The 6,664-nt window shown below is 35.6% G+C and overlaps 1 protein-coding gene across 4 annotated transcripts in view; it reads left to right on the top strand.

The window, feature by feature from the left end:
• The first annotated feature begins 4,101 nt into the window (after positions 1–4,101).
• tnca (tenascin Ca) overlaps positions 4,102–6,664 on the top strand; it is a 54,380-nt gene continuing 51,817 nt past the window's right edge. Inside the window, exon 1 of one of the 4 annotated variants that reach the window (XM_059549444.1) lies at positions 4,102–4,396. The gene's annotated coding sequence lies outside the window, so the exon portion shown is untranslated. The remainder of the gene's footprint in view (positions 4,397–6,664) is intronic. The other 3 variants (XM_059549445.1, XM_059549446.1, XM_059549447.1) reach the window with 3 other exon arrangements.

The following is a 6,664-nucleotide window of genomic DNA, read 5'->3' as shown; positions in this document are numbered from 1 at the left end:
AGTTTTATGAGCAATTTGCACAAATTAATTCTGCTTGTCTTTCATGAATGAGGCTCTTTGCCATCTAGGAAGGAAAAAATCAATATGTTAAGGAGATCTAATGGCCGATTTTCCTTTCCAATGGGCTTGAAACCATCTGCTCATGACAATCACACACACTTGGTTGTTTTAAATGTTCCTCAATTATGCAGACATCATTTGTGGATCTGGGTGTTTTCAAGCCTGGTTCACTGACTCAGACTCCATCTCAGACCAGCGAGCGTCACAGGGTGTGTTTAGATCCATCTCTCTCCATCGGAAGGTCCTGTGGCTGAAATCCCATATTTGTTCATGTTTATGTTGAGCGTGACAGATCTGCTGTATGTCTGAGGAGTGACGTTTGTTAAATCTCTAGCAGTCCTGAGTGACTCTTTGTCTCACTTAGGACTTGATTATAAGCAACATACACATTTTGTGTGCTTTTAATGGCAAAATAAACTATTTCACACTGGATTCTTGATTCTCGAATCATATTTTTGTACCTGGTGACTTGGTATACAAGCGTGTGGTGACATTTACATCATTCTCCATTATAAACTTTTTGGTTACGCTGTTGAAAGATATACAGACTTATATATCTGCCACGTATAAAGCCTTGTTTAAATTTGTTAAACCAAGTGATACACGTATTGCATTGTATTTATCTTTGAAATCAGGTTGCAAAGAATCTACAATATGTCCTATTGTGAACTTCACCTGAGTGCTTGAGTTTGTGTGCTACAAGTTTGAACAGTCTGCTTTCTGTTGTCAGGATACAGGCTACATACGTGAAGCACATTTCCTTGAGCTTAGTTTCCGATCTCTCATCTAACCTATCAATGACCCACCATTTTCATCCGGAGCTCCTCATGTCAGGGTGATTAATGGAAACCGTGTGTCATTTGTGTCCAGATGGGCTCAACAGGTGATTACTGAACAGACATTACTGTTCTGATGTTCTCACTCTAATAAATATTTAGACTGCACCTAACTAGGCATATCTTCTTGCATTTCAGATTAAGCTTTTGTGTTTTTATTTCTGTAATGTGATGTGTTACCCTAATGAAAAGCTTGTTGTTCCGTTTGATGAAATGTTTTATAATAGCATGCACTGATTTGTGCTTTATTAAGACAAATGTTGTTGACTTTCTTCGTCATATTGACCTCAGCAGATATTTGTGGTTTTGTGGTCATAACACATGTTGTATTGGATTGGTTTGCCCATTACGGTCTCGTTGGAGAATTTCCATATTTAGTTTAGCTTCTTTAGCAACGATGATGTCACTTCCAGACGTTCAAGTGCTCCAGCTTTGAATGGTTATACCAACTGATAAGTTGATTAAAGATGGATTAATGAGAGAGAAACCCAAGTGAGTCTTAATTTTGATATTGATATTAATCAGACGTGTCTGTAGAATTAACTTTGTTATGAAGTCTGTGATTATAGTCACTATGACATTATTCTGCGATCTTGAGTTGTGTAGGATCTTGACGGTCTCCATCCTCATTCCCTTACTGTTGGAGTGTTTTTGATTACACTTTACAATAAGGTTCCATTCATTAACAAACAAACAAAAATCTTAGAAAGTATTTAGTAATATTAGATAAAGTTAATATTATAATTTTCTACTCATTCTCAGTTAATGTTAGTTAGTAGTACATTAACTAATTTTAACTCATGCAACCTTATTGTGCTACTGTATATACATTTTGATTTAGCTTTTATTAATGTAATTTTAATTTTAAATTATTTTTGAGTATTTAAATGTCATGCTTTTGTCATTTTTAAATGTTGCCATTTATTAATATGTAATGTATATTTAATATTTATATTTAGTTTTTATTTCATTTAGAGTCATTTTAATTTTTCCACTTCAACTTATTTCGCTAATAATTAAAACCAAAATAGTATAGAAACAATGAAAAAATAAAATTACAGTGTAATATTTTGCTTCTTTTATGTGTTTCTTCTAATATTAGTTGTATTTCAGCTTTACTTCAAAATTTTCTTTCTTTTTTTGTTGTTGCAATAACACCATTCCCCATCCTTTATGGAAAAGTAAGGTAATGCTGTTGTCATGCAGTTGTGGGCTTTTTTTGGTTTTATTTGGTGAGACAATGTGACGTAATTGGCAAACAATGATAACAAGCTGAAACAGAACCAATCCAACTCAGCCTGTGCACGTTTCTACACAGGCCTTCGTGACTTTACTTAACAAGGGCCTGTATCATGGAGAAAAAATAATAATAATACATTTTTGACTCATGCTCATATTGACTCATTGACACTTTTCTTTTTTAAGTGAATAAATTGTACACAATAGAAAGGTTTTATTGATGCTTTTGAATCATCGGATGAAGTAGTATTCATTTTTTTTTTTCAAATCATCAGATGTTTTAATTAATTTTATGCCAAGCTGTGTTTAAAGTTGTGTTTCAAGTGGAAAGTAGAGTGCCATATTCTTTTAGCAAAACTCTTCATGCACTGCGATGCCATATGGTTTTGACTGGGATTAACACATCAAAATATCAGCTTGAATTTGATTGAGTCTTGAATGCAGTTAACATGCAAATGAACCATATAGATAAAAAAAATATCGGTGGACGCTGAACCTTCTGGACTTCTGCGAATGAGGAAAGATTTCAAGCTACATGTGTGAGTTCGGCACACTTTCTGAGATTTAGGATTATCATACTTTGGCAGGGATTTCACCCTGATTGTCACTTAGGCAAAGTGTAAATGGTGAAATGGAGAGCTGTTGATGTGATAATTGCCAACAGGTGGCTGATTGACCAGAAAGAAGTGCTTGTTTATTTATATGTCAGTTATAAAGTCATGTGCAGTGGCATATGTTCAGATAAATAGTAAACAAACTGAAAATACCACTAAATTATCTGTAAAATGTCTCTTTCTGTCATTTTCCAACCTGTTAGACCTGGAAGGGAAAGTGCTGGACTGCAGTTGATAATTACTGCTACATCAGTCGATAAAACCATTTTCAACACAACTTCTTAATGCTCTTTGTGTTTCTGTGTCTGTTAGCTGTAACTGAGCTCGGAAAATATTCCTGGCTTCTGGTGCCAAGATCTGGTTTGCATCTTCATGCTTCTCAGTATCTGCTATGGTGGGAAGGAAATGTTTTGTCATGCATGGGCATCAAATCAAACATATCTGGCCAAGTTGGTTTTCAAAGAGTTAAAAATATCCCATTCTAATATTTGATTTTAAAGTTTGCATGTCATTTGCAAAGGTTTTTCCTTTTGTAATCTCTAAGATGTTGAGTTAGAAAGAAAGAAAAAAGTTGAAAAATGCACCAAGGCTGCATTTATTTTTCACCAAGAAATATAGTAAAAACAGTAATATTATTACAATTTAAATAAACAGTTTTCTATTTGAATATATTTTAAAATATAGTTTATTCCTGTGATTCAAGATGAGTTTTCAGCATCACTACTCCAGTCTTCAGTGTCACGTGATCCTCTAAAGCTCTAAAACAGTTGTGCGGCTTGTGACTCCCATATCCAGGTGTTCTTTCTTACACACTCTTCAATATAAAGGTGCTTCACAATGCCATAGAAGAACCTTTCTGTTTCACAAAAGCTTCTCTGTGGTGAAAGAAGGTTCTTTAGATTATAAAAAGGCAAGAAAGAGACTGTTCTTTAAAGAACCTTTGACTGAATGGTTCTTTTTAGAAGCAAAAATGGTTCTTCTATGGCATCGCTGTAAAAAATCCTTTTAAAGCACTTTTATTTTTAAGAGTGCAGTTTCCGTTTTTAGTTAATCCTCTTTATGTTCCTGTGCATATCTTCATAGCACACTCAGATTAAAATTGTAGGATTATTCAATATTCTGTTTGCTCTTATGTCTCTGTAGAAACTCTCTTGAACTTGTACATATAGGCGTATGTTCTCGCTCCAGGGAGAAGAGAGTATGGGTAATATATGCTGAGTGTGTAGGCATCTCAACACCTCAAAGCAGTAGGAGGGATGAACAGGAGGAGAGAGAGAGAGAGAGAGAGAAAGAGAGAGAGAGACAACGTGTATGAGTTCTTGGAAAGGCTATTTAAGGGCAGTCCTTGTAATTCACAGTGCTCTGACTGAAGTCTCTCATACTGAAGAGGTGTAGTGTTTTTATCCCCTCTCTCTCTCTCCTTCTCGCACATTTCAGCCCAGAGGTTTGGCAGACGGACGGGTGTGTGGAATACATCTCAGACACTCGCAGATCTTCCAGCACGTGGAGAGACGGAGACCGACGGAAGCTGGAGGTCTGGAGTGCTGGTCATCCTCATCTCATCGCTCTTGTTTGATTCTTGTCTTGTTTCTGCACCTGATCTGCTCGGCTGCAGGGAGGCACTGGACGCTCTATTCATCATTACAGGTATCTTCATCCACTTTCTCTGATATCTAATTTCACTTGTTTTTTTCTTCTTATGGGTGCAGTGCTGTTTTTTTTTCTTCTTCTTCTTCTTCTTCTTCTTCTTCTTCTTCTTCTTCGCATTCACTCTGCTGTTGGAGAATTTCTATTGCTTAGAGATTTCTCTTTCATAGCTCAGGTTGAGTTCTTAATTATGCTACTTTTTGGATCTCAGATTTTTATTCTACTAAGACTTTGATTTCTTGGCAGGTCTGAGCGCAGTCTGAGACTTTAAGATCACCTCTGAAACTACAGGAGATGCATGTAAAATGAATAGGTTATATGTGACCTTGGAGCACAAAAGCAGTCTTAAGTAGCACAGGTATTTATAGCAATAGCCAAAAGTACATTGTATGGGTCAAAATTAGAAATTTTTATTTTATGCCAAAAATCATTAGGATATTAAGTAATGATCATGTTCCATTAAATATATGTTGTAAATTTCCTACCATAATTATATCAAAACTTTTGATTAGTAATATGCATTGCTAAGAACTTAATCTGGACAACTTTAAAGGGGATTTTCATAATATTTAGTTTTTGCCCACTCGGATTCTAAATTTTCAAATAGTTGTATCTCGGTCAAATATTGTCTATCCTAACATACCATACATCAATGGAAAGCTTATTCATGAGCTATTTATTCAGCTTCCAGATATTGTATAGTTCTCAATTTAAAAAAAAAATACACTTAGGTTTTGTGGTCCAGGGTCACATATTTCTCAGGAGATTCATTTTACTCTTCATGAAGAGAAACAGCTGAGTCATTCAAGATATCTCATTTTTATTTTCTTCCTAATGTAGTGGAACCCAGAAGAAAAAGTTCTTTCTTAGAGGTTCTGTTAAGAAGAGTTCTAAGTTGTTTGAAGGATCAACTTTGTCTCAAATGTTTCTCATAATCAGCTAGTCTGAGGGCTTAAGATCTCTTCTGATATTATAGGAGAAGCAGCACACTCCATTTGCTCTCCATTTAATCCCATTGCTCTGTTGGAGAAACAATTGAGACATTAAAGAGATAAGATTCTTTATGGAACCCAGAGGAAAAAGCTATTTCTCTGAGTTCTCTGTTATTTGAGGTATCAACTTTGTTTCAGAAATGTCTTATTTTACTTACAGTATAAGAAATTATAAATAGAAATTAAAATGAGACCCAAATGAGTTGACTGTTATATGAATGCGGATAGCATGCATTGATTGGTTTTTAGTTTTGGAAATGTAATGAGAACTTTTTGAGTTCATATCGAAACTGTATTTTGGCAAATCTGGTCTTGTTGAATATTTCAACAATGAATATGTGCTGTATATGTGTACAGTGCACATACAGAGATTAAATATGTTGTGAAAGTATCCATGTTCTAGTATATATCAAGGCATCATCTTCATGCAGTGAGCATGTACATGTGTGTTCATGTGAGAGCAAAAGACTGATGAAAGGCTTTGATATCACCTGGCAAAAGGCACATATCCATCTGTCAGTCTGTGCATGTCTATATGACATGAGTGAACATCATGAAAATGACATCGTCCTGTGGAAAGGAGAGAATGATCTGTGGGAAGCAGCTGCTCTGTGTGTATGTATTTAAGGGAAAGGCTCCAGGCATTGTGGTTTCTGAGGTTCAGGTGCATAAACAGACCATTACTATTTCATTTGTGGCTCTTGCTTTAGCAAATCATTATTATTATAGCTCGGCCCCATATTCACTGAATTTTTTTTGTTTTTTTTTTACTCTGTGTTAAACTGTAGTGTAAACTCATCCGGTGCTGTTTGTTACGGATTTGAGTGATTCTTCAAATTGTGTGGTCTGTTGATGAGAGGTTTGCTTGGTGATTTTTGCCCAAGCAAAGAAAGAGTCTTAAAGAAATAGTTCGCCCAACAATGAAAAATAGCTGAAAATTAACTCACCCTCAGACCATACAAGATGTAGATGAGTTTGTTTCCTCATGGGATAAGATTCTAAGAAATTTAGCATTGCGTCACTTGCTGACCAATGGATTCTCTGCAGTGAATGGGTGCCGTCAGAATGATTAAAACAGCACAATAATCCACAAGTAATCCACACCACTCCAGTCCATCAATTAACATCTTGTGAAGCCAAAAGCATCAACTTCTGGCCAAAATATGAGTCCATAATCAATAATAACACTTCCTACAGTGAAAAGGCCTATTTCCTGTTTCCTATCACATCAAAATCCACCAACTGTTTTGACTTGTAAGCAGTGCTTGATCTGTGC

This window comes from Carassius carassius, chromosome 5 (assembly GCF_963082965.1).
Source record: "Carassius carassius chromosome 5, fCarCar2.1, whole genome shotgun sequence".
Classification (NCBI taxonomy): Eukaryota; Metazoa; Chordata; class Actinopteri; order Cypriniformes; family Cyprinidae; genus Carassius; species Carassius carassius.
Note: the sequence above shows the minus strand (reverse complement) of the source record. Positions and strands in the feature narration are given on the sequence as shown.